The sequence below is a fragment of the Triturus cristatus genome, chromosome 4_1 (assembly GCF_964204655.1).
Source record: "Triturus cristatus chromosome 4_1, aTriCri1.1, whole genome shotgun sequence".
NCBI classification, from domain to species: domain Eukaryota; kingdom Metazoa; phylum Chordata; class Amphibia; order Caudata; family Salamandridae; genus Triturus; species Triturus cristatus.
In genome coordinates this window covers 937,807,397-937,833,382 of record NC_140585.1, presented here as the reverse complement: position 1 = coordinate 937,833,382, position 25,986 = coordinate 937,807,397, and the positions used below count along the sequence as shown (strand labels likewise).

The window sequence follows — 25,986 nt, the reverse complement described above, 5'->3', positions numbered from 1 at the left end:
TGTTTGTGGTGTCGTGCGTCTGTAGAACTGACAGTCGCCGAAGACCACCTCCCATGTGCTCCGTCTCAGTTGAAAGCTCTGATGTACAAGCCCTCATCAACACCGGCGTGTCCGTCAACGTGATGGACTCGGAACAATATGATCGCCTGTCACCTCGACCCCCACTTGTGCCGTCCAATGCCCGAATCTATACGTATGGAGGGACTGATCTGCTTCCTCTCCGAGGAGTCATTCAGGCCAGAGTCACGAGCGGAAGCTATGCCACTGAGACCAGGTTCCACATCACCGAGGGACGAAAAGGGACACTGCTCAGCTGCCACATGGCTGAGGACTTGGGACTCGTTTTCTTTGCCAACCAAGTCCATGACTCCCACGTTGAAGCGATGTTGAAGGAATTCCCGGCTCTCTTCAAAGAACTAGGGAAACTCAAGGGCAAGAAGTTCAAACTCCACATCAACCACTCTGTAAGACCTGTGGCTCTCAAGCACCGGAGGGTGCCATTCAATCTTTGCCCGCAAGTGGAGGAAGAGCTGAAAAAGCTCTAAGATCTCGACGTGATTGAAAAGGTCTCTGGCCCAACCCCATGGGTGTCCCCGCTGGTCGTGGCTCCCAAACCCAAGCAGCCTGGCGCCATCCGACTCTGTGTTGACATGAGGTTGCCAAATACGGCCGTGAAGAGAGAACGCCACATCACTCCCACAATGGATGACATAGTGGCAGACCTAAATGGAGCCAAGTGGTTCTCCAAGCTAGACTTGAATGCTGGCTACCATCAGCTGGAAATGGAGCCCGAGAGCAGGTATATCACCACCTTCTCGACGCACGTTGGTCTCCGAAGGTATAAGAGGCTCAGCTTCGGGGTATCATCGGCAGCCAAAGTCTTCCAGAATGCCATCAGGGAAGCACTGTCTGGACTGCAAGGTGTGATCAACCTTAATGATGATATACTAGTATTCTCAAACACGCTAGAGGACCACCACAATCATCTCCGAGCCACTCTGAAGAGACTAGCAGACTGTGGTTTAACCCTGCACAGGTCCAAGTGTTCGTTCTATTAAGAAACAGTTGACTTCTTCGGGTATACCTTCACCCGAGAGTGACTCCTTGTGGACCCCAAGAAGGCAGGGGCCATCCGCGCAGCCAGCACACCGAAGAACCCCACCGAAGTGAGGAGTTTTCTCGGCATGGCCACCTATTGCGGGCGTTTCATTCCAAACCTTGCTGCCATGTCGGAACCACTCTGGACCCTGACACTTAATGATCACAAATGGGAGTGGACCGGGGCTGCCAACAAGGCATTCAACTACATCAAAGAGGGGCTATTGGGCAAGACGGTGATGGCCTATTTCCATCCAAGGCGGCGCACTGAACTGGTCGTCGACACCAGCCCAGTGGGCCTGGAAGCAGTCCTCCTTCAGGAACACAGGCCTGAGATCTGGAGACCGGTCGCCTATGCGAGTAAATCCCTCACCGATACGGAGACCAGATACGCTCAAATCGAGAGGGAGGCGTTGGCCATCAAGTGAGCGTGCCAACATTTCCAGTTGTATCTGTCCGGCCAGGAGTTCAATGTTGTGACTGACCACAAGCCCCTGCTCCCGCTTTTTTCAGGCTCATCCCGGCTAGCGCCCCTGAGAATCGAACGATGGGCAGTGCAGCTGCAGTCATACAACTTCAAAGTCATCTACCATCCCGGTGCCCACAACCCGGCTGATTATCTATCCCGGCACCCCGAATCGACGTCGCCTTCAGATCAATCAACGGAGGTGTGCAACACTGAGGCGTTTGTAAACATGGTGTCGCAAGTGGCGTGTCCCACAGCCATGACGCTCGAAGAAATTGCCCGGGCCAACCAGGAAGACCACACTCGGTCCCGAGTGAGAGAGGCGCTGGAGAGCAATGGATGGGCACACTTCATGGATGGAGCCCGCGTGCTCTGGCCAGAAGTCAGCCACGCCCGACAACAGCTCTGGCAAGTCCGCCATGAACTCAGTGTGGGGGAACAAGGTGTTGTTCTAAGAGGGCACCTGATAGTAGTCCCAGAGAGGTTGCAGAAACGGATCCTCAAACTGGCACACATTGGCCACCAAGGGATGGCGAAGACAGAGGCCAGGCTGCGAAGCAAGGTCTGGTTCCCCACGATGGACTCCATGGTGGAGGAAATGGTGAGGCAGTGCCAGGCCTGTACAATCTCCGGAGGGGATCCTGCACCTGCATCTGTAATCACTGAAGAACCGAGCAAGACCCCCTGGACACACATCAGCCTAGACTTTGGGAGTTTCCCAGATGGGCATCACATGCTGGTCATGGTTAACTCATTCTCAAAGTTCCCCATTATCGAAGTAGTAATGTCAACAGCATTTCCCCAGGTGAAGAGGATCCTGGACAGGATTTTCGCAATGTTGGGGCTGCCTGAAGAGGTAAAGTCCGACAACGGACCTCCGTTCCAGGGCCGAGTATTCCAGGAGTACCTTGAGAACAAGGCGATTCGCCACCGGAAAATCACCCCATTATGGCCCCAAGCAAACGAGGAAGTGGAACGTCTGATGCGGACACTCAACCGAGCGCTGCTCATCGCTGTGGACGAAGGGGAAGACGCCGAGACAGCTCTCGACCAATTCCTTGGCGTGTTTCGACAGACTCCTCACAGCACAACCAAGTGTGCTCCAGTTCATCTACTGTTCAAGCGGGCCCCACGAGACAGTATCCCGTCAGACCCGACGTGGGTGCCTGCGGAGCGGGACGATGAGGAGATCTAAGCAAGGAGGGAGACGACAAACTGGAAAGCCAGCGAAGCCCGAAGGGCGCAAGACCCCCAGGTAAAGGTGGGGGACCGGGTAGTGATCAAAGACCGACACCCCAGTTGGAAGTTTTGGACGCCCTACGAGCCAGAAGTGTGGACCGTTGTGGGCATTCAAGGAACCATGGTCACTGCCCAAAAGGGACAGCACTCCGTAACAAGGAACGTGTCCAGCTTCAAGAAGACGGCTGAGAGGGAGCCGGGACAAGAAGTATCCGACTATCAAGATACACTTCCGAGCTCTTCCCCCCCTGTCTCCCCAAACATGGGGAGTCCGTCGCTGGAGACACCCCGGCGAGCAAGCTAGGGTAGTGCCGATGCCACCGGGTCGACCTATCAAGACACACCAAATGAGTCGTCTGAGAGTACTCTGTCCAATGCTCTGGTCGGTTCCAGCTCCCGGAGCCAGAAGTATGGTCTCCGGCCGAATCCTGCACCCAGTCAGAGACTAAAAGACTTTGTATACACGTCCCCATGAACTGGGAGGACTTGGTGGTCCAGAACCGAAAGAAAGGAGGGATGTAGAGAGCCACCCGAGCCCTTTACTACAGTGTTGCAGTTTTCACGCATCCCTACACCCCTCGGGGTGGGCTCGACCCGAGGGGATAAATAAACGGCCGGAGACCGCTCGGGGTCTTCCGGTCATGATAGTGAAAGTGATTGTATCGTGCATTAATAATAGCGCTGCTGTGGCCTAGCTAGCCCCAGGCCCCACCGCGCTACAGCACCCAAATCTTATCTATCTTTGTGACGCCAACAGACTTGGTAGCTTCCTCCTGCGCTCTGCCCTGGGCACACAGCCCTTAGGAGACGTGGCTTTCAGAACAGAACACGATATGGTACTGCAGTGCAGACGGAGTAGCGGAAGCCTTCATACAGAGCCAGCTCTTTTGCTGTCCCTTCCTATTATTGACTCTGTGTTCGCGTTGCTCCACGATTAAGGGTTTTACAGCTAACTCACTCATCTGAGTTACAATGCAATAACAAGTTACTAATTGGGGCAAGCATTGGCTATTAACAGAAGTAATAGTTACCGACGTTGCCTAACTCTTTAATATAACAAGCGCTGCAAAATATGGAACTGTTTTCAGCTGTTTGAATGAGGAACAAAAATGTATGAATTTAGGTCAATAAAAGGGGAAGAAAGAGGTCGGTTTACTCGGAGCTTAACAACTATTCTTGTCACGATGCAGTCTGACTATGAATGGCCTCCATCCGCCAGAAGCGGAAATCATCCTCCACTCATGGCGTAACAATAGCCCCCGCGGTGCGGGGGGGGGGGGGTCGAGTTCTAGGGTCCCCCTCGGCACTGTGCGCGGGCAGCGGGCAGCGGGCCCCTACCCTGAGAGCTCCTGCCTGGGTCTGGAGTGTGAGGTGGGGGCTCCATGTTTTTTGCAGGGTGGCCCCCTCACATTTCATTACGCCAATGCCCACCAGTCAGAAGCGGAAATCTGCCCAGTTACCTTTGCAGCTGGTGTGCTTCCTCGCGCCACCAGGAAAGAAGATCCCGCAGCAGTGCCTTGCAGGGCTGCAGCTCAGACATCAAGGTGACGGTAGCTCAACCTCTACCGCAGTGTAGGCCACCCACCCTTCTTCCGGCGCATAAAACAATCGACTATTTTTCCTCTCTCTGGTAGTCTGAAAGTGAAACTTACACGTGTGAGAGGTTGGACTTCGCGCCCATCTATGCACCTGCAGCTTGCAGCGCTCTGCACGCTAGAGATAACAAGGCTTAGTTCACAGCATGGCTATAACAGTGCCATTAATTCAAGGACTAACAAGCCCACTTCTGACCTCTTGACAGACAAGATTCCATGTTCCCCTAGTGAGCTCAAGGAAACAACTAGAAAATGAAGAGAAGTTCATTTCAGATCCAAAAGTGTGGTGAAGGTGAAGCTAACCAAAGGAAGTAGCCAATGTTTTGAACATTAGTTGCGTATTTGGGGTGTTTGCGCAGCCAAATGGGTGAGATGGAGTTGAGCGTTTAGTTTAATGTGGGTATACAGTGAATAGATATTGCAAGCAGTGAGGCCAGTTTCCCCAAAGTAAATAATGTAATAAATATTTTAAAATACAATTGGTCCTATTTCAAAACCGAAAATGGAGGCATTTATCAGTAGTGTTTTGATTTAGTTGGTGAATAAAATTGTGTTTTAAATATTCTTAGTCACTGTTCTGAGGCACAAGGTTGAAGATAAGGGTAAGGTTTTTAAGCATTAACACTGGTGTGTTAATTAGCAAACAGTCTGGTTGCATGGTAGCCTATGTGGGAAATGGTTTTTTGATCTGGCTTGACAGCGCAGCTATCGCCAGACGATGATGTGAGCATCACTAGAGGGGGGTTTTGCCTCTGCTCACATGTTGGGAGCAATGAGTACATGTCTTGATTGGGAACAAGTTGTGTGCCTTCACAAAAAACACAGTGCTTACCCTTCACACAGCTGTGATTAATGTGTTTATTTATCCAGCTGCCTGAGGTTGAATTTCAGGGGCACACATGACATTGTAATGCTATTAAAGTGTCTTAGATAACTAGGTAATTTATGATGTTTTTCTCTGGTAGCAACACAGATGGAAGGAGGCAGTCATTAAACAAAGAACAGTACGAAATCTTGGGGTCAAAACATAAACATAAATGAAATGTTATCAGAAAAAGTGTATCAAAGCACTGTTACCGTTCAGTCAGACTCCCAGCTCTGAAACATTGACTAAGCCTCACAGCAATAAACTGTGGGCATATCCCTTAACAGGACGAAATCCCTCACTCACCATAGGTGACATGCTTCATCATTTGGGAATCTCCTCCCAGAGAAAAAACCTAGTTCCTCTGGGGGCTACAACTCCCTCTCTACGAGGAAGGAGCTCAGGGATGTTTTGCAAAAATAGGTGGAGTTTGCTAAATCCACAAATGATGACCAAAGAGAGATGTGAGGAAGGGCGCAGCGCAAAGTATAAACAAATGTGAAAGGAGTGTGATTAAAACTAGCTAGAGAGCGTAACTTGTATATTTTATTCTAATACATTCTCTGCTAGAGTTAAAAAACAGTGCACCAGCAGTATAAATTTAAACCGCTTGGGTGAGGTGAAAAATGGTCATTTTTCACCTCACCCAATCCAATAATTTGTGGATTTAGCAAACTCCACCTATTTTTGCAAAACATCCCTGAGCTCCTTCCTCGTAGAGAGGGAGTTGTAGCCCACCAGAGGAACTAGGTTTTTTTCTCTGGGAGGAGATTCCCAAATGATGAAGCATGTCACCTATGGTGAGTGAGGGATTTCGTCCTGTTAAGGGATATGCCTACAGTTTATTGCTGTGAGGCTTAGTCAATGTTTCAGAGCTGGGAGTCTGACTGAACGGTAACAGTGCTTTGATACACTTTTTCTGATAACATTTCATTTATGTTTTTGTTTTGACCCCAAGATTTCGTACTGTTCTTTGATACATGTTATGGGGAGCAAATCTTGTTGTGGTCGTTAAAATTCCCTAAGACCCTCTTGTTTTCGAACTGTATTGTTTGTTGGCAGTCATTAACCTACATGGATTTTTGGCTTTGGCTAAAATGTTAATTCATAATCCAGACCTATTGGCATTGCCAATGCTTCTTATGTATAGTTTGAATGGCTGAAAATGGTCTTCCCCATGTCACGGCAAGCGTGATTCTGCAAGTGTTTAGGAAATATGTGAAATTAGACACTGTTAAGCAAACATGTAGAAACCTCCCATACTAGAGTTGTCTGAAGTAAGGAGATTAAACCATATTGAGTGTGAACTGCCCGTTAGTGGTGTGTTCTTCCACTGACTTTAATAAGGCCCCTGTGATATCCCACAAACACTGGAGGTTTAGCCCACAGCCCTGCCAAGTAGCATACATCAGGGATTATATAGCTGTTAAGTTTCCAAATTGCTTTTGTGTGACATTTCCACGGTTTCAGTGAATTTATGAGTGACATTCACCAGCCAATTGTGTGACACTTAGAGTGACACTTTCTCGCGAGTAAAACCAAGCAAGGAAGTGCATGGAAAGAGATAAATATAAAATTACATCCCTTTGAACAACGGGAAGCTCTGAAAACATATTGAAACTGCTGCAAAACCCCTGTAATGGAGGGTTAACATTAGCTTTATAATGAAAATGAAATCTCTGCGCATTTGGCGCCAGCCTATTTTATACTGTATGCAATACCATTTTAAAACAATGTGCATATTCACAGTGCTATAAGTTGCAGGCTGGGACTTTGTACCACTATAATACAGAAACCAAGGGAGAGGATGTAGCTTAACGGCTGGGCGGTTGATCTCAAATCTGAGGAACCGGGTTCGAGTCTCGGCAATGATGCTCAACATTCTGTGATTCTGGGCAAATCACTTAATCTCCCTGTGCCGAACAAAAATTTTCGTGCCCTTGAGTAACTCAACTGGTGCTCATGTAAAGCATTCTGATACCTGATACCCAGACAGACTGTGCTCTTGAGGCGGAAAGCCGAGAGCTTTTTTAACTTGTTCTACAACTTATTTTAAAAAAACTTTATTGTCACTTTACCTGTGTGCACTTGCTTCTTGGCTTCTTTGATTTCCTGCGCAGCCGAGTTATCGCTGCCGCAGCCCCCACAAGCTTTTCCCGCCGCCAGCTCGGCGAGGACCGAGGCCACGCCACCTTGCGAGGCCACGCCCCCCTGCAAAGCCACGCCCCCCACGCCACCCTTCAAAAGCGCTGATTGCTAGCGCTCGCAGCCCAGACAGACTGTGCTCTTGAGGCGGAAAGCCGAGAGCTTTTTTAACTTGTTCTACAACTTATTTTTAAAAAACTTTATTGTCACTTTACCTGTGTGCACTTGCTTCTTGGCTTCTTTGATTTCCTGCGCAGCCGAGTTATCGCTGCCGCAGCCCCCACAAGCTTTTCCCGCCGCCAGATCGGCGAGGACCGAGGCCACGCCCCCTTGCGAGGCCACACCCCCCTGCGAAGCCACGCCCCCCCACGCCACCCTTCAAAAGCGCTGATTGCTAGCGCTCGCAGCCCAGACAGACTGTGCTCTTGAGGCGGAAAGCCGAGAGCTTTTTTAACTTGTTCTACAACTTATTTTTAAAAAACTTTATTGTCACTTTACCTGTGTGCACTTGCTTCTCGGCTTCTTTGATTTCCTGCGCAGCCGAGTTATCGCTGCCGCAGCCCCCACAAGCTTTTCCCGCCGCCAGCTCAGCGAGGACCGAGGCCACGCCCCCTTGCGAGGCCACGCCCCCCACGCCATCCTTTCACTCCCAATAAATAATGTGCATCTCTCGGACGCGCAGCGGACGAGCGCAGCGGGCGCGCCTAAGGCGAGCCCGTCTGCGCCCGTCCGCGCCAGACCGAGCCATGGGGCATGGCACTCTGTTCCGCCCATCACTTATTCAGCCCAATCCCTTAGGGATCTTCAATATCCCGCATTTACGGCTCCCCCTACCGCCATCCGACGTACAACTGCCCTTGGCATCTCGCGCCATAACCAACTCTGCTTAGATGGACATCTACCCCCAGGTACGCCCAGCAGGAGCTCCACTTCAATCAGGGTACTCTACCTAAACACCCGCTCGCTAGTGAAACACTCCGAGGACATTGTTGTTCTCCTGTCTAACTCCAACCCCGACCTGCTCTTGCTTACGGAGACCTGGCTAACCTCCGAGGCTCTCCCTGATATCCTGGCAGCCCTCCCCCCTGATTACTACATTCTCCATACCGACCGCCCTGACGACCGGCCAGGGGGAGGGGTGGCAGCCATTATATCTAAACGTCTTACCTCTATCTCCTCTAATTCCCTTGTCTTACCAGGGGTTGAGAATTTACTTTTTAGTGTACAAACCGACACTGGCACCCTCACCTTTCTCCTATTATACCGACCTCCCCACTCTATGCCCTCCTTCCCCTTCATCCTGAGTGAACAACTATCCGCGTTATTAACAGTGCACTCTGACTTCGCCATTTTCGGTGACCTAAATTATTGGTTCAACAACCCCAATGCTGGCCCTCACGCCACTGAGCTCTTTGAGACTCTTGCGAACCTGAACCTCACTCCGCATGTCTCTCATCCTACCCATATCAAGGGCCATATTTTAGACCAGATTTGGTCCTGTAATCTGGCCCTGTCTTCACCAGCTATTCTCCCTTGTCCCTGGTCTGACCACCACTTGGTGGATACTACCATCACAGTCACCGGCCAGACTTTCACTCCCCTAATGGCCGGGGGACAGTCACGAAAATGGAACACCTATGATGCCCAGGGCTTTCTTTCCGCCCTTATCGAAACTTGTCCCGATCCTCACCCTTCCAGCGACATCGATCATCTGGAACAGGAAATAGGTTCCTGGCTGGAGTCCGCCAGCGACCAGTTCGCCCCCCTGGTCACTTTCCCTTGTACCAGGCATCGGTACTCTCACAGGTGGTTCTCCGACGACCTTAAGACTCTGAAATTAAAAACTCGCCAGTCAGAACGCACTTGGTGGCACGACTATTCTGACTCAGCCAGACAGGCCTACCTGGCCACACGTAATAACTATAAATCTGCTATTAGGTCAGCAAAAATGGAACACTTCTCCAATAGGATTGCTTCAGCTACAAATAAATCCAAGGAAGTGTTCAGAGTTCTAAACGAGCTAACCACTGATGAAAGATCTCTTCCAGCTCAGACCCCTACTCAGGCCACCTGTGATACTTTGAACTCCTTTTTTTTGGAAAAAGTCATCAAAATTTAAAAATCTATCCCTCCCCCCGCCCAGCTTCCTCCTCTGGACCCTTCCCTCAATAACACCTCGACCTTCACTTCCTTTCCTGTCTTAGACACGACCTCCTTAGCGGAACTTGCCACCCGTGTGAAATCGGGCTCCCCTAATGATTGCTGCCCTCCCTATGTTCTGCGTAGCATCTGCCTTAATCTGCCAGATAGCATCTTACACTTACTCAATAGATCACTCACCAGTGGCAGTGGCCCCACCTCTTTTAAGGAGGCCATCTTAGTGCCCCTTCTTAAGAAGCCGGGTGCTGACCCTGCCGAGCCATCGAACTATCGTCCCATCTCCCTCCTTCCCTATTTCTCTAAAATCTTGGAGGCCCATGTCACCCGCTGCCTATCAAACTTTGTTGAATCTTCCCAGTACCTCGAGCCTAACCAGGCGGGCTTCCGACCTGCCCACTCGACCGAGGCGGTCATTCTGGCGGTTCTTGATACTCTCAGGAGCAACGCTGACGTCGGGAATCCCCAAGCCCTCGTCCTTCTGGATCTGTCCGCCGCGTTCGACACGGTGGACCATAACATCCTTCTCCACCGTGTCGAGCAGGCTGGCATTCGAGGCCCTGCTCTCGAATAGGTCAGATCCTTCCTTACTGGAAGAACACAGGCAGTTCGCCTGGGCCCTTATACGGCCAAAAAATCTTCTACGCCCTGTGGAGTCCCCCAGGGCTCCTCCCTCTCTCCGCTTCTATTTAATTTGTATCTCCGGCCACTGATTCAATCCCTCCTCAAATGAGACATCACAATCTTCAATTATGCTGATGATTTGCAGCTCGTTTTCTCACTTAATTCCCCACTAGCTATCAATACGTTCCACGCAGTAATGATCCACATACAACTCTGGATGGACCAGAATCAATTAAAATTGAACCCAGGAAAAACTGAGCTCCTTCTCCCCGGCCTAAGCCACACCCATTGGGGCCCTCAGTTCTGGCCGCCGGAGCTTGGTTCCCCTCCTACCCCAGCTAAAACAATAAAAAGTCTGGGTGTAATTATCGACGTTGAACTTTCCCTCAAAGCCCAAGTTGGAGCGGTAATTTCATCATGCATGTTCCAACTTCGGAGGATTCGTAAAGTCCGTCACCTTCTTCCCTCTGCGGCACTCACTCAATCTGTCACCTCACTTGTACTCTCTCGTCTTGATTTTTCCAACTCTATTTACCACGGTCTCCCACTCTATCTGCTTAACCGCCTTCAGGTCGTACAAAATCAGGCAGCCCGCTTGATCCACGGATTACCTAGATGGCAATCCGCTAAACCCCTGCTTCACAGCCTCCATTGGCTCCCAATGAATCAAAGGGTCGCCTTTAAGGTGGCATGTCTCACCTTTAAATGTCTTCACTGCCCCAGTCCAGGGTTTCTCAACTCCCTCATCCGACCCTACCGCCCCACACGCAATCTTCGTTCTGCCCGCAATGACTTACTAATTATTCCTAAAAACAAAACCAAGAAATTTGGTGGTCGCCGCTTCTCTCATTTGGCCCCCACTTTTTGGAACTCCCTCCCTCTGTCTATCAAATCTTCCCTCTCTCTTCTTTCATTCAGAAAACTCTTAAAGACCCATCTCTTCCCACCCCTATGTTAGGTTGCTCTGTATTCCGTTTTCTCCTTCCCTGTCTAGCAGCGCCAGGAAGCTTCGGCGTTAGTGCGCTTTACAAATGGCACCTAACATAACATAACATAACATACCTTTAGGTCAAGTTTGTGCTATAAAAAACTCAGAAAAAAACACTGTTCACCACTGCGCCAACCAGGACACAATTCTATTTCTCTCTATTTACACACAAAACATTTCCAATTATTGCATCAAAATCAAGCAGCACCATAATGTATTTCATGGCGCTTCTGCTTGAGAATGGAGCATGCCACCCTCTAGAACATCTCCTCCATGTTCTGCTTCCAGCTGGGCTTGGCAGGGGGGCAGGGGCTGCAGCAGAAGGTGACAGTCGTGGGCTAAGGTAAATCCAAGATTTCTCTGCCTTCTCAATCTTGTGGCTGGCTGGTTCTGCTTGAGCTTTTAGTTCAGTAGTGCACTTTGCCTTGCCACCAACTAACCAACCACCAGCTAGGCTGGGAATACTGGGAATACTGGGGAGACTTACCTCATAGTGTGTGCATTGAGGTACCACTTCTTTGGTCAGGAGTGCTGGCAGGACAGAAAAACAATTGGTCATTGTGAGAAGTTGGCCTGGTATGTGCTGTCCACAAATTAAAGTGGGCACCTTGCAAGAGTTCAAACAACCCTTAGGGTGATTTAAGAGGTCAAAGATAACCTTAGAAAGCTATCCAAGTGGTAGCCGTAGAGAGCAGCCTTCAAGCTTAGTCTTCAAGGAATGTTAGGCAGCTTTTTTTACCAGAATGCAACCTTAATGTATTGGTTAAATGAATGGAGAATCACACAGTAGTTATAAAAATATGCAGTTATTATTATAACACACCTTAAATACCTCACAGTATCTGCTACACGCAGATAAACACAAAGCACACAATACTGTAGCACAGAAACACATGTAAGTAGCACTAATACACAGTATGCTCCCGGGGGAGACCAAACCATATACTAAAATAGTGGTATAAGAACCACGACTCAAGTCAAAACAGTGTCTAGAGGGTGTATAATCGCTGGGACCCCAAGGAACCACCCGAGGTGAGTAAGTAGGGACTCCGCGGAGGACGGGTGCAGTGTGAGAACACGACCGCTTGCTAAGTGCAATTCAGTGGGAGAGTCACAGTTGCCGCTTTAAAGTTTAAGGACCCTTCCCAGTGGATTATGAGGAAACCCTTTGGAGCATAGAAGAGTGAAAGCCACCCCACCCGTGGATACCGAAATACCAGAGTTACCTATCCCAGGGAAGCTGGGTGCATAGGGCTGAAGTGGCGTTGGAAACTGCAGTCGTTCTCAGTGGGAGGAATGCCACTGCTGGAAATAAGAAAAGTGTCCGGTGGAACCCACAGGTGTATTCTTGATGGAGGGAACCTGAAAGCAGAGGGGACAGAGTCTGGGTCACTCAGGAGTGACTTGGGGCTCGGTAGATGAATGCCCACCGATGTCGGGTGCTTCAGGTGTGAAGATGGAGACCATGACTCTACAGCTGCAGAGACCAGGAAACATCAAGGACAACGAGGAGCCGGATACGAGCTGTACCACGAAGGATGTCGAGTGCTGAGGGGTTGGTGTCCGGTGGGAGCACCAACAAGCCTTGGCAGCGGCAACCCACGAAGAAGGTCAAAGAAGGTTACGGTCTGGCCCAGCAAAGACCAGAGGACTCACCACAGCAAAGGGAGTCAGGGCAGACCTGGAGCAATCAGGGGAGCCCAAGAAAAGCAGTGTTGTCCCTCAAGTGGACCCACAGGACGAAGGCACAGGAGTCACAAGAGGACCTCTAGTAGTTTCACAAAGTCACAGCTTACGGGGCATAGATTGCAAGCAGGCCAAAGTCCTTTGTACAAAGTATGCTCTGAGGCTTCGACTATCGATAGTCCAATGCAGTTAGTTGGGAAATGCCAACAAGCATATGCACTTGCAAAAGTACCTGGTGCTCAGGGGTTCAAGTTATGCAATCCCCACGAGGGATACTGACCTCAAACTTGGTGAGAGGGCAGCTCAATCTCAAGGAACATAGGAACCCACCTCCTGTGTTGCTGGAGCCTTCAGAGTCCACAGGAGCTCAGGATCAGCAGACTGGTCAGTTGCATTACGGTGCCTGCGAATGCAGGGGAGTGACTCCTTCACCCCAAGTTAGATACTTCAGTTGTCCTTGATGCTCCACAGGTCCTGCACAGAGCCTGTATGGCGCACGGGCACAGACGATACTTTGGACAGAGAGGGCGATGAAGTCGGGCCCAGTTGAATTGCAGCGAAGTCCAGAGTGTCCATACGGTCGAAGGTCAGTGGTTTCTTGATCAGAATCTTGTCCATGACGAATCTAGGGTCCTACAGCCAGGTAAGCCCTTTTGTACCCAAGGGAGAGGGTTGGACAGATTCGGGGGACCCTCCCAGTGGAGGGTCAGGACAGTGGGGAGGTAACTCCCATGTCATTTGTCCAGTTTAGCTCCTAAGCAGGAGCCAACGGCTCCTGAGGTTCTGTAGCGATCCGAACCCGTGATTTCGGTATCGTAGTACTGACACGATTTCGGTACCAATGAACCGCAAATGATCCATTACATGCATGACAGTGTTTTCGCTGCGCAACGAGCTTGAATTCACTGAGGAATAAGGCATTTAGTTGTAAAGTCATGGCATCCATTTTAGTTACGGCATCCATTTTGTTTCTTGCCCTCACATAGTCAATGAACGGACAATGACCCCGGCAAGATCACCTTGTTAAGGACACGTAAGCCCGAGTCCCGAGAAAGGCTGACGCTACATGACTAGGCAGAATCAAGCTGCCTCCCTTGCCTGAGGCCAGTCCTGCAATACTGGTTCTCGTATCCATTGTCCTGACCGAGAGGCCGAAGACGATAGCCCTGCCCGTTTATGATCCATAATCACCTCTTATCCTGCTTTTCAATCCTTGCACCTGGCTCTGCTCCTCTCCTTCTGGGCTTTTACAATGGGGAGGTTACGATTTTTATGATGGGGAGGATCGGACAAAGAATGGAAACCTGACAAGGGGACATGATCGAATACCAAAAACCTACGAATAATTATTGTTTGATGTATATTTATTGACTGTTTGGGATACCGGGTTGGACATGAGAAATATTCGTGTAATGTTTGCCTCAAGACATTTTCCGTGTATTTAAGAAACGACCCACTTAATGCAATTTGAACAGTCTCGTAGATTCTGCCTCTGTGTGGTTCCTATGACTTCTGTGTCCCTGCAGTAAATAAACCTTGGTCTTTGACGCCACCATCGAGAAACCCGCGTCTCTGTTTATTTTGTGCACCGGGACAGGTGGAACTCAGGGGTCTTCGGGTGTTGTTTCCCTGGCACCTCTGGACTCTTAAAAGTCCAGAACCTCAAATTGGCGCCCAACGTGGGGCGACGTCATCCGGTACCGGTCCAAAGCCTGAAAAGTTCGAGGAGCTTCGTGTGAAGATTCCGGAGGGAGGTACCCCGCTTCATCGATCCCTGCATGTCGTAAAAGTGGCCCGACGATCTCTTCCACGAGGGTTCCCGTTCCCAGACGGCTACAGAGGACTGCTGCCTTGACTGTCGCCCTGTCTTGGACCCGAGGTGCAGACCTTAGTACGGCGAGACGTAGACGGGTTCTCCTTGGTGACGTCTTCCACATTTCAGTTAAGTATTAAGTGGTCGTGCTCAGTTTGGTTATTTGGATACGTTTGTTTTGAATTTGTAGATTATCATTGGTTGCTCTTGTTAGGATAATCTTTGTTTTGGTATTGGTTCATTTTTGTAGGCCTAAGTTCTCTGCGCATTTTGGTTAAAATTTGTCTTCATTAGTCATGACTAAAGGTAGCAATTGTTTCTTGTCCATGTTACGTTGCAACGGGGATTCCCGGTTGGAGGATTCGTGTTCGGTTCCTCCGATTGGAACTCCCACATATGAGCTCTATTGTAAACATGGTGTGGGTCCTATTACGTATAATGAAGTATGGGTTCGTTATACCAGAAAAGATGGTGTCCTTAGTTGGCCACCGCATGGTAGCTTCGAAAGTGAAATCCTAGACAATCTAGAAATAAAGTTGTTTAAGAGAAAAGCCCGGCCGGCAATGTTTGATTCTTTTCGCGTATGGCGTAAAGAAGCCAAACAGAGAGAAATTAGGAAAACAAAGAAAGAACAGAAAGAGAAACCTTTGTCTGGCTTAACGAACACTTCAGTAGGTTTCTCAGGCGCCCCTGTTCACAATCCTGTGTCTAATCCTTTATCTATCTCTGTTGGGCCATGCGAGCTAGAAGCGCCCCTTATCCTAACAACTGGTTGTAATGAGAATCTGCTTGGTTTAGACCTGTTGAAACGCCTGCATACGACATTGTACTGTTCTCCTTCGGGAGTACAGCTCACATTAGGCAAGAGAGTCATCTCTCCAATGTACATGTCGATGGATAAGCTCCCATCGGAGCTGCGTTCTCTCCCTGATACTCTTTGGGCAACTGGTCCTAACGATGTAGGCCTTTTGGAAATTCCCCCGTATGTGGTAAGTCTAAAAGCAAATGTTAAATTCCCACGAATCCCACAGTATTGGATTTCCAATGAAGGTGAACAGGCACTCTTACTGATCGTGAAAGACTTAATACAGAAAGATGTGATAGAGGAAACGAGAGGAAATGTTTGCAATAGTCCTGTTCTGCCGATTTTGAAACGCACTGATCCTTCCAAACCTCCAATCTACAGATTTGTGATTGACCTCAGAGAGGTTAACAAAATTGTGGTTCCACAGTTCCCAGTGGTACCAGATATCACTGCATTATTGACGTTGATTCCTGCCTCGGCAACATGGTTTACAGTGATTGATTTGAAAAATGCATTCTTCAGCATTCCGATAGCAGAGGAAAGTAGAGACATTTTTGGTTTTTCGTTAAGTGGTCGCAGCTTCAGGTTCAAGCGCGCTCCACAAGGGTATTGTGAGAGCTCTTCAATTTACAGCCAAGCATTAAAAAGTCAATTGGATGCTCTTGTACTTCCTCCTGGTGTTGCTCTGATCCAATACGTAGATGATCTCTTACTAGCTGCCGATGACAAGGAAACTTGCAAAACAGCTACAATTTCTTTATTACGTCATTTGTCAGATTTACATCACAAGGTGTCACCTTCTAAACTGCAATATTGTTGCCAAGAAGTGACCTACTTAGGTCATCTTTTGTCAAAGGAGGGAAGAAGGTTGACCCCAGAGAGAATCAAAGCAATTTCACAGATGACTGTACCAAGCACACAGAGAGAAGTACGTGCGTTTTTAGGTATTACGTCATACTGCAGACAATAAATCCCAAATTTTTCTCTCATGGCAAAACCATTGGTAGCCCTGACTGGAAAAGGTGTTCCGAGCCCTTTGCCATGGTCTGATGAATGTCAACAGAGTTTCTCTGATTTGCGTGACGCATTGTGTTCAGCTCCTGTGTTGGGTACTCCTGACTACAGTAAGCCGTTTACACTATATGTCCATGAAAGGGAAGGTTATGCATTGAGTGTTTTAACACAACAATTTGGTGACAAACAGCGGCCTTGTGCGTATTTCTCATCCACATTAGATCCTGTAGCCCGAGCATTGCCAAGTTGTTTGAGAGCCACAGCAGCAGCTGCAGTGTCTATCCGACAGTCTGCTGGACTAGTCATGAACAACATGTTAGTAGTCATGGTTCCACATGCTGTGGATACACTCATGAATCGAACGAAAACTCAACACCTCACCAGTGCTAGACTATCAGGCTATGAGCTAACGCTTTTGGCAAGTCATATTCAGATCAAGCGATGCAACATACTGAATCCAGCAACGCTGTTGCCGATTACTCAGGAGTCGAGTGATTCAGAGCCCCATGACTGTTGTTTCAGAACTGAGGAAGAAACAAAAGGTCGGATTGATTTAAAAGATACTCCATTACTAGATCCAGACGGCATTTTATATGTCGATGGGTCTTGTTTTAAATTACAGAATGGTGATGTGACGGCCGCGTATGCAGTTACGACTTTGAGTACAATTGTGGAGACCGCAAGAGTGAGTCAGAATTCTGCCCAGGCTGCAGAATTAATTGCATTGACAAGAGCGTGTGTTTTAGCTGAGGGAAAGAGAGTGAATGTGTTTACTGATAGCCAATACGCCTTCGGCGTTGCACATAGCTTTGGACGCCTGTGGAAAGAAAGAGGTTTTCTCACGTCCCATGGGACTAAGATCCAACATGGACAGTTAGTCAGCGATCTATTGGAATCCCTGACCCTACCGAATGAAGTTGCGATTGTGAAGTGCAGTGCACATCGAAAGATTACGGATGATGTTGGCCGTGGGAATGCGTTTGCTGATGAGGTCGCCAAAGAGACGGCCAAGAACATGATGAGTCGGATGTACGTTGCAAAGTCTGCAAGATGGATTGCTGAATCAGGAATGTGTGAGAATACGATTGACAGTGTGAAGGCAATCCAGAATGAAGCAACTGAAAATGAGAAGAATACATGGAGAGAGAAAACGGGTAAATTGGATTCGAGTGGATGTTGGATTGATCTGTCTGAACAGCAGCGTTGGATGTTACCTGATGCGTATGTGCTTGCGGTAGTTACAATGGCGCATGGAGCGGCGCACATCAGTTCGAAAGGAATCTGTAAAATGTTAGCTCCAGTATGGAAGAATGATGGAATTACTAAGTGTGCGGAAAGAGTGGTGAAAAATTGCATGATATGTTTGATGCATAATCCTGGTAAGGGAACCCCAACCCCAACTGGTCATTTTGCTCCCCCTTCTTGTCCCTTTGAAGTGATTCAGTTGGATTATATCCACATGGACAGGTGTAATAATCTTAAGTATGTCCTGGTGGTAGTCTGTGCCTTTTCAAGATGGGTAGAGGCATACCCATTAAAGGATAACACTGCTATGTCCACTGCCAAAATCCTCCTCAAAGAGTACTTTCCTAGGTATGGTATGCCACGGATTGTTTGGTCGGACAATGGAAGCGAGTTCGTAGGGAAAGTTATGAAGAGTGTGTGTGCGGGCCTGGGGATTGTTCAGAAGTTTCACAGTGCGAATCACCCACAGTCAGCAGGTTTGGTTGAAGGGTACAATGGCACCCTGAAACTGAAACTTGCTAAAATTCAAGCTTCCACTGGTCTATCTTGGCCAGATGCACTGCCTTTAGCTCTACTATCCACCAGAGCGACTGTACACTCCCGAGTAGGGCTTAGCCCATATGAGATTGTGTTCGGTCGTCCTGCCAATGTTTGGGGAGTCCCTAGGCCAAAGGAATTCAAACAGATTGAATACCCTATGTTAATTGATTACCTTTTTGATCTGACTACTAAATTAAGCCTTATTCGTCAACAGGTATTTGAATCCTTGCCTAAACTGCCAGAGAGTCCAGGCCACACGTTGAAACCAGGAGACCAGGTGGTGGTCCGGAACTTCGAAAGGACTCGAAACCTGCAGCCAAGATTTGTGGGCCCGTACCAGGTGCTCCTGGCAACGAGAACTCCTGTACGACTAGCTGGAAAAAAGAACTGGGTACACGCTAGCCATACGAAACGTGTCCCTCTCCCACTCCCCTACGACAACTGGGTTAGACAGGGATTTGGTGTATCCGAGACAGAACCTGTTCCTAGGCTCATCCCTTTCAGTGATGCAGAATATATAACGGACAAACAAACTGAAACGCAAAACTCTGACACCTCAGTAGGAACTGCTCTTTCAAACCCTGAACAGAGTGTTATACCAAGTGAACATTCATCACCTGTGGAGTCGAACATTTCTGCACCTGTAGACCAGCTATTTCAAGATCAGACAAGACCTGGAAAGTACAGATATAATCTACGTTCTCATGCTATGAACTAATGACATTGCATAATTACTTTTCTATTTGAAAACTGTTTTTGATCTTCTCGCATTTCATTCAGTCAGGAAGTTTGCTGTTTATCTTTTTGTTTTTACTGTTCTCTCACCTTGCCGTCTGGGTTACCGTAGGGTCGTAACGTGTGCCTTGTTTTAATTTGCAGGGAACCAGACACAAGGTCGGTTTCTTCTGTCTACTTTGGGAACTCCCAAGGTAAACAGAGGCAAGTTTTTAACAGGTACAAACCATCCGTTGCGAACGGTTGTAGAAGATGGAGCTTCCTGAACTACGACGGGTTAACGTCAAAAATGTGCACAAGACCAAACTATATGACATAATACATAGTAAATGTTTTCTAATGCAATGTACTCTGACACTTCTGATTGTTTTAATAACTTTGGTAGGCGGAATTATCTTTGGTATTCAATTGATCTTTGCACCTGTTACGTCTACAATATCTCCCCATGTTCCTGTTTCTCCGACTGTTGTTTCTATTCATTCTTTCCATCCTTTTCCTGCACACGAGCAAGCTCGACGCTCCGAGTTTATAAATAATACTTTCATTCAGCTCTTGCACCAACATCAACTAGTGGTAAACACAACGAATTGCTGGGTATGTGGCTTGATACCACATACCATGGATAAGGGCATTCCCTATCTAGTTTTACCCTTTAGTTATAATGGATCATTCTGGGCATTTCAGACCATGTTCGCCTATGCTCTAGAGACCTACCCCCCACGTCCTCCGCGTTCCACTAGGTATAACTCCGCTAACAGAGCTTTGGTAAAGGGAATTACTGACATGGTTAGAGACGTCAATAACACTCCGTTTATTCCCAAGGATGAATTGCGAGTTTACATGGGGTGGAACGTTACGGAATATGGCATTACTTTGGGTGAGAACAAACGTAAAAGCTCGACTCCGATCTGGGTCGTACCTCACCAAGGTCAAGTCTGCTTGCAAGGAAATGGGAGGAATCCGAAAGCTCGACTAGGGAAGAGTGACTGTATTGAAACATACGTTTTCCCGTCACAGTCTTCCCCTGCATTTTTAGCTGCTAAGGGTACCTATTTTGTTTGTCAAGACAGAGCATACACATGGTTGCCCGCTGATTTCTCAGGCTCATGCTATATCGCTCAACTATTACCTCCGACATACACTGCTGCACCGGACTATCACAAAACGAGAGTTGTGAGAGGTGTTTTCAGTAAAGAAGATACTGCTGGCCAAGAAGCAGGAGACTTTTTCAAAGGTTACCTCCCGTTCTGGGGGCCTATGGCCAACAGTAGAAACCTACGTCAACTAACACGGGTAGTTGAATCCACCATTACAGAAACTGCGGGTGCCCTTAGTAACCTAACGGCTGAGCTTCAAGCGGATCGCCTCATGACGTTACAGAACCGTATGGTCCTTGACGTGTTACTTGCAGATCGAGGTGGGGTATGTAAGATGATCCAATCAAGTTGCTGTGTTTTTATCCCAGATAATGCGCCAACGGTATACAAGGCCATCTCTAAGTTGCACAAAATCTCTGACTCTATTCATGTAGAAGAAGGTGACTGGTCACTAATGGGATGGTTCTGGAATCTGTTATCTGCGTGGGGATGGAAGGTTCTAATGGTCATTGGTGTTGCGTTGGTATTTTTATTTTCGTGCTGTCTCATCATTCAGTGTGGTCCTGCCTTATGTAGCGTTTGTGTTTCATCATGCGTAAGAAGACCACCTGTTTTTAGAGATGCGCCACGGGATAGAGTAATGCTTCAGCAACATATCAGTGACCTAATGAACATAGAAATGGACTCTGACATAGAGTAAGCTATTGCCTATGTAAGGGCAAAAGGACGGTCTGAGGTTCTGTAGCGATCCGAACCCGTGAATTCGGTATCGTAGTACTGACACGATTTCGGTACCAATGAACCGCAAATGATCCATTACATGCATGACAGTGTTTTCGCTGCGCAACGAGCTTGAATTCACTGAGGAATAGGGCATTTAGTTGTAAAGTCATGGCATCCATTTTAGTTACGGCATCCATTTTGTTTCTTGCCCTCACATAGTCAATGAACGGACAATGACTCCGGCAAGATCACCTTGTTAAGGACACGTAAGCCCGAGTCCCGAGAAAGGCTGACGCTACATGACTAGGCAGAATCAAGCTGCCTCCCTTGCCTGAGGCCAGTCCTGCAATACTGGTTCTCGTATCCATTGTCCTGACCGAGAGGCCGAAGACGATAGCCCTGCCCGTTTATGATCCATAATCACCTCTTATCCTGCTTTTCAATCCTTGCACCTGGCTCTGCTCCTCTCCTTCTGGGCTTTTACAATGGGGAGGTTACGATTTATATGATGGGGAGGATCGGACAAAGAATGGAAACCTGACAAGGGGACATGATCGAATACCAAAAACCTACGAATAATTATTGTTTGATGTATATTTATTGTCTGTTTGGGATACTGGGTTGGGCATGAGAATTATTCGTGTAATGTTTGCCTCAAGACATTTTCCGTGTATTTAAGAAACGACCCACTTAATGCAATTTGAACAGTCTCGTAGATTCTGCCTCTGTGTGGTTCCTATGACTTCTGTGTCCCTGCAGTAAATAAACCTTGGTCTTTGACGCCACCATCGAGAAACCCGCGTCTCTGTTTATTTTGTGCACCGGGACAGGTGGAACTCAGGGGTCTTCGGGTGTTGTTTCCCTGGCACCTCTGGACTCTTAAAAGTCCAGAACCTCACTCCCAGGACTGGTTTGAACTGGACTATGCACAGGGACACCAAATGTGCCCTTCGTGCAGACTTTCAGGCACTTTGGAAGTGCACCCACCCAGCTCCAACACACTAAATCCTGTCTGGGAGGTGGTCACATCTCCCTCTGACAGGATGCCTATTGTGCTGCCTTCCTCTGCTCGAGCTTGGCTCAGCAGCAGGAGGGCAGAAATGTGTCTCTGGTCGCAGCACACATTTTGTGCTGTCCGGGTCGAGAAGGCTGGTACTGGGAAGACCAGGGACCCCACGAAGCTTGCTTCTGAAGGGTGGAATCATACCTCCCACACCAGTTACTGGTGTGGAGTTATGATTCCAAGGTGTTTGATACTAAACACGACATGGTTTGTTGCAGCCGTTTTTGAGATAGCATTTTACAAGAGCATACAATGCACCTCTACCTATATGTCTGGCTGCGCCATTGACAACTGGGGAGAATGGTCGCAGAAGGCTGCAGGGGTTCTCTGCTCATGCAGGGGCGCCCGCTCAGGTAAAACCCAGCACCCTGCCTTCAGGATTGTCAGGCCTGCTATAGGGGTGACTTATAGGTTTTAAGTGCAGTGACCTATAGATATAGTAAAGCTATATCTAAAGTAAGTAGTGCAGGCACCATCTTACACAGGCTGCAATGGCAGGCCTGTAGTTCCATTTAGCATGGGCTGTCATAGGTGGCATAATACAAGCGTCAGCCCATGGGAGGCCTCTGCGGTACCTATGCCCTGGGTACATGTGTACCATATACTAGGGACTGACATGGGTACCCCAGTATCCAATCTGGAGTGTACCTAAGTACATGACATAACATTGTAGGGAGAAAGCAGAAAGACTGGGGTCCTGATTAGCAGGATCCCAGTCAGACTAGTAAAAAACAGTGTAACATCAAGCACACAGTGGGGATAACCATAAGAAGCAGATCCTACTTTCCTACACCCCCCCTCCCCAAACGTAAGGAGATGAGACTAACCTTGCCCAATTGAGTCTTTATTTTCTAAGTGGAAATATCTGGAGAGTCCATCTGCATTGGCATGGTTACTCCCAGGTCTATGTTCCACTGTATAGTCCTGTAGGGAAATGGACCACCTCAAAAGTTTGAGGTTTTCTCTCTTCATCTGTTTTAGCCATAAGAGGGGCTTATGGTCTGTCTGAACAATGAAGTAAGTACCAAACAAGTATGGCCTCAGCTTCTTCAGAGCCCAAACCACAGCAAAGGCTTCTCTCTCAATGACTGACCAACGTTTCTCCCTGGGGATCAATCTTCTGCTAATAAAAGCTACTGGTTGATCCTGATGCTCTGCATTAAGTTGTGACAACACAGCCCCTACCCCCAACTCAGATGCATCTGTTTGGACAATGAATTGTTTGGAATAATCAGCACTTTGCAGAGTGGGAGCAGTGCACATTGCCTGCTTGAGATCATCAAATGCCTTCTGACAGCTAACTGGCCACTGAACTTTCTTGGGCATCCTTTTTGATGTAAGATCATTTCAAGGGAGTCACTATAGACCCATATCCTTTTACAAATCTTCTGTAGTACCCAGTGAGGCCCAAGAAAGCTCTGACCTGAGTCTGGGTAGTGGGAGCAACCCAGTCTATGATGGTTTGGATTTTGCTCTGCAATGGTTGAACCTGGCCTTCACCCACAAGGAGGCCCAGGTACACAACCTTACTCTGCCCTACCTGGCACTTGGTGACCTTGATAGTGAGGCCTGCTTTCTGCAGAGTCTCCAAAACATTCTTCAGGTGGACCAGGTGATCCTCCCAGATGGAACTAAAGACAGCTATATCATCAAGATATGCTGCACTATAGGCTTCCAGGCCTGTAAGGACTTTGTACGCCACCCTTTGGAATGTTGCAGGTGCATTCTTCAAACCAAAGGGCATTACAATAAATTAATAATGACTACTAGGGGTTGAAAATGCTGCTTTTGGTTTGGCATCCTCAGCTAGTCTGATTTGCCAATATCCTGCAGTGAGGTCAAAAGTACTCAAGAACTTGGCTGAGACCAAAGTGTCAGTGAGTTCCTCGGCCCTAGTAACAGGGTGAGCATCAGTCCTAGTGACTGCATTGAGCCCCCTGTAGTCCACACACAACCTCATATATCTTTTACCAACCTGGGTATGAGGTTTAGATACCAGGACCACTGGATAGCCAAAGGGCATCTAAGGGTTCAATCACTTCCAATTCCCCCAACCCTTGGACCTCAGTCCTGATGCAATCTCTGACATGGTCACGCTGCCTGTAAATCCTATTTTTAACAGGTAGACTCTCACCTCTGTCTACTTCATGGGTACACCAAGTGGTTTGACTAGGAGTCAAATGAAACATGTTCCTGTATTGATTGAGGGCCTTCCTGCAATCAATCAGCTGTTGCTCAGTTAGGCTGCGTGCCAAGGCTACACCACCAACTGAGCCATCATCAGGGTTCTGTGAGAGGAGGTCAGGGAGTGGGTCACTCTCTTCCTCCTGTCCCTCATCAGTAGCCATGAGCAAGCCCATGTCTGTCCTGTCCACATTGGGGTTGAGACTGTTTACAGGGAGCACCCTATGGGGGCTCCTGGGAGTTCCAAGGTCCACCAAGTAGGTGACCTCTCCCTTCTGCTCAAGAATAGTATGGGGTCCACTGCACTTATCTTGGAGAGATGCTGGGGCCACAGGCTCCAACACCCATACTTTCTGTCCCGGCTGATAAACCGTCAGTACAGCCTTTTTGTCATGCCAAGCTTTTTGCAATTCTTGACTCGCCTCAAGATTTTTGCTGGCCTTCTTCATGTACTCAGCCATCCTAGACCGGAGACCAAGTAGATAGTCCACTATGTCTTGCTTGGGAGTTTTGAGAGGTAACTCCCATCCCTCCTGAACCAAACACTAGGGACCCCTAACTGGATGTCCAAACAAAAGTTCAAACGGGCTGTAGCCAACCTCCTTTTGTGGGACCTCTCTGTAGGCATAGAGAAGACAGGGCAACAGGACATCCCATTTTCGCCTAAGCTTTTCTGGGAGGCCCATTATCATGCCCTTTAGGGTTTTGTTGAACTTTTCAACCAACCCATTGCATTGTGGGTGAAGAAGGACAAAGAAGTTTACGGTCTGGCCCAGCAAGGACCAGAGGACTCACCACAGCAAGAGGAGTCAGGGCAGACCTGGAGCAACCAGGGAAGCCCAAGAAAAGCAGTGTTGTCCCCAAAGTGGACCCACAGGCCGATGGCACAGGAATCACGAGGGGACCTCTAGCAGTTTCATAAAGTCACAGTTTATGGGGCACAGATTGCGAGGAGGCCAAAGTCCTTTGTATGAAATGTGCACAGAGGATTAGGCTATCAGTAGTACAATGTACTTAGTTGGGGAACTCCAAAAAGCATATGCACTTGCAAAAGTACGCTGTGCACAGGGGTTCGGGTTATGCGGTCCCCATGAGGAATACTGGCCTCAAACTCAGTTAGAGGGCAGCTCAACCTCAAGAAACATAGTAATCCACCTCCTGTGTTGCTGGAGCCATCGGAGTCCACAGGAGCTCAGGATCAGCAGACTGGTCAGTTGCATTACGGTGCCTGCGACTGCAGGGGAGTGACTCCTGCACCCCAAGGGAGATACTTCAGTTGTCCTTGATGCTCCAAAGGTCCTGCACTGAGACTGTATGGTGCACGGGCACATACAATGATGCTTTGGACAGAGAGGGAGATGAAGTTGGGCCTAGTCAAAGTCCAGCGAAGTCCAGAGTGTCCAGACGGTCGAAGGTCAGTGGTTTCTTGATCAGAATCTTGTCCACATCGAATCTAGGGTCCCACAGCCAAGTAAGCCCTTTTGCACCCACGGGAGAGGGTTGGACAGATTCAGGGGACCCTCCCACGGGAGGGTCAGGACAGTGGGGAGGTTACTCCCATGTTCTTTGTCCAGTTTAGCTCCTAAGCAGGAGCCAACGGCTCCCAGGACTGGTTTGAACTGGACTATGCACAGGGACACCAAATGTGCCCTTCGTGCAGACTTTCAGGCACTTTGGAAGTGCACCCACCCAGCTCCAACACACTAAATCCTGTCTGGGAGGTGGTCACATCTCCCTCTGACAGGATGCCTATTGTGCTGCCTTCATCTGCTCGAGCTTGACTCAGAAGCAGGAGGGCAGAAATGTGTCTCTGGTCACAGCACACATTTTGTGCTGTCTGGGTGGAGAAGGCTGGTACCCGGAAGACCAGGGACCCCACGAAGCTTGCTTCTGAAGGGTGGAAT

The 25,986-nt window shown here is 48.5% G+C and overlaps 1 protein-coding gene across 1 annotated transcript in view; it reads right to left on the bottom strand.

Annotated features, from left to right (window-relative positions):
* The window catches only part of LOC146855871 (natterin-3-like), a 70,608-nt gene extending 66,120 nt beyond the window's left edge, over nt 1-4,488 (bottom strand). The window contains exon 1 of the mRNA XM_085653817.1: nt 4,264-4,488. The gene's annotated coding sequence lies outside the window, so the exon portion shown is untranslated. The remainder of the gene's footprint in view (nt 1-4,263) is intronic.
* Between the last annotated feature and the right edge of the window lie 21,498 nt (nt 4,489-25,986).